This window comes from Carlito syrichta, unplaced genomic scaffold (genome assembly GCF_000164805.1).
Source record: "Carlito syrichta isolate Samal-C Ts95f unplaced genomic scaffold, Tarsius_syrichta-2.0.1 Scaffold169151, whole genome shotgun sequence".
In the NCBI taxonomy this organism is placed as follows: Eukaryota; Metazoa; Chordata; class Mammalia; order Primates; family Tarsiidae; genus Carlito; species Carlito syrichta.
Genome location: NW_007113247.1, coordinates 127061 through 129328, shown reverse-complemented (window position 1 = coordinate 129328; position 2268 = coordinate 127061). Strand labels below are relative to the sequence as shown.

General features: G+C 54.3%; 1 protein-coding gene across 2 annotated transcripts in view; it reads left to right on the top strand.

Annotated features, from left to right (window-relative positions):
* The first annotated feature begins 2180 nt into the window (after positions 1-2180).
* The window catches only part of ZNF428 (zinc finger protein 428), a 34977-nt gene continuing 34889 nt past the window's right edge, over positions 2181-2268 (top strand). For both annotated transcript variants that reach the window (XR_002481521.1, XM_008051229.1), the window contains exon 1: positions 2181-2216. The gene's annotated coding sequence lies outside the window, so the exon portion shown is untranslated. The remainder of the gene's footprint in view (positions 2217-2268) is intronic.

Genomic DNA, 2268 nt, shown 5'->3' with positions numbered 1-2268 from the left:
AAAAAAAAAAAAAAAAAAAAAACCAATGAGGATGCAGATGGTCAGTATCTAGTGCTAGTGACTTTTAGCAACTATGAAGTGAGCCAAAGTGCAGCCTGATTCATTGATTCAAGCTTTGTTTTTGTTGTTACCCAGGCTGGAGTGCAGTGACACACTCATGGCCACTGCAGCCTCGCCCTGCTAGGCTCAAGCTATCCTTCCGCTTCAGCCTTACAAGTAGCTGGAACTACAGGCGTGTGCCACCACACCCGGCTAATTTTTTGATTTATTGTAGAGATGGGGGTCTCACCAAATTGCCCAGGCTGGTCTTGAACCCGTGGGCTCAGGCAATCTTGCCTCTGCCTTGCAAAGTGCTGAGATTACAGCTGTGAGCCACTGCACCTGGCCCTGATTCATGCTTAATAACAACTATATTTCTGTCCAAAACCTGGCATGCAATTCTTGTCAAACCTGTGGGAATAGTTTCAGTGCTATTATAGAGAGATCAGGAAAAGCATCTCAGATTGACATCTGTGCCAGGATATGAATGATGAACATAAGAGCAGCTACTCAAAGGTCAGAGGGAAAAACATTTTCAGGCAGAGGGGACAGCTAGAGCAAAGCCTTGAGACAGAGATAAGAGTGTTTGAGGTGGAGCTACCCAGAAGTGGATAAAGAGGAGACGTGGGTTAGGTCAGAAAGATAAGCAGACCTAGTGTATAGGCCCTGAGGCTATGACATGGGGTGGGGGGGTGGGAGGATGCTCCTTAATGGGATCCCATTGGAGAGTTTTAAGCTGGAATGTGAAGACTGAGCTCTTTGACATTACTATAGGGTGGGACATGGTGGCTCACGCCTACAATCCCAGTACTTTGGAAGGCAAAGGCATGATTGTCTGAGCCCACTTTGGGAGGCTGAGATAAGAGGGCTGACTGAGTCCTTGGGTTCAAGACCAGCCTGGGCAACTTGGCAAGACCTCATTTCTACAATAAATTAAAAAATTAGCTGGGCGTGATGGCACGTGCCTGTTGTTCCAGCTACTTGGAAAGCTGAGGCGGAAGGATAATCCGAGCCCAGCAGGTCGAGGATGAGTTGGCCATGAGCATGCCACTGCATTCCACACTGGGCAGCAGAATGAGACTCAGAAAAAAAAAAAAAAAAAAAAAAAAAAAATCATCACTTTAGGAACCTTTCTCAGAGTCTCCAATTTCTGTTCCAGGCACACGAAGCTGCTTTTATTTCCTCAATCACACACTTTTTTATTTTTTTGGCCTCTGGGCCTCTGCCCTTACTGTTCCCTTTGCCAGAAAGACTCTTGTTGGCTTATAGTCATAATTGGCTTAGAGAGATCATCACCTCCTTGAAGCCTTTCCAGAACCCCAGGCTGGCGCAGACGCCTCTTTGGCTCCCACAGCCTTCTATTTACTCCACTCACTCCAGGTCTGACCTTCTGGGTGATAGCTATCTAATTAGGTGTATATCTCCTTCCTTTGACTGGGGCGCCATGAGTTCGGGAGCCGGGCCTGTCTTGTTCACTGCAGAAACCATAGTGTCCCCAGCACAGGGACTGACATAAATGTTAATCTCGGTTGAGAGGCGTGTGAAGGGTTCCGGTCCTTGTGCCCTCTCTCCAGATGCAAATCGATCCTCAACTAAGACGAGGCTCCGGCTTAGCGCTGGTCCTGCGGTCGCTACGCGCAGGCGCTCTGCTCAGGTTGCCCCCCATCTGCAAATCACGGCGCTCAGGAGTAAGGCCCCTCCGGGGGGATATGCAAATGACTCCTTGCAGAGTGCGGGAGGCCTTCCATTGTTCCGCGCTAGGATTATGCTAATAAGCAGGCCTCGGGCCCAGGATCCAGTCCGAGCTGGCGCCCTGCCCCTCCACCGCGTCCAGTCTTTAGAAGGCGTGCTTCGGCTCCGCGCACACGGGCGCCGACCCTGAAGCTCCTGGTTCCTCCGGGCCGCGGACTGTACCAAGCCGGCGCGGGCGGCGAGGGGCAACGCGCAGCACGCCCCGCGCGGGTCTAGCCGATGGCCCGACTCGGACAGCCCCTCTTCCCACAGCGCGACGGGAACAGTCGGTCTCGCGCGCAAGCGCCCTAGGCTCTTCACGCCCCTCGCGCTCCCTCCTAGCCAACTCGCAGCGCAGGCGCAGAGCCGGGCGTGCAGCCGCCGCCGCCGCCGCCGCCGCCGCCGCCGCCGCCGCCGCAGAGCCGGAGCGGGGGCCGCCGGCGCCGGTGAGTGTCCGGGGCAGGGGTGCGCGGGGCATGCCGGGAAGCGGGCGCTACG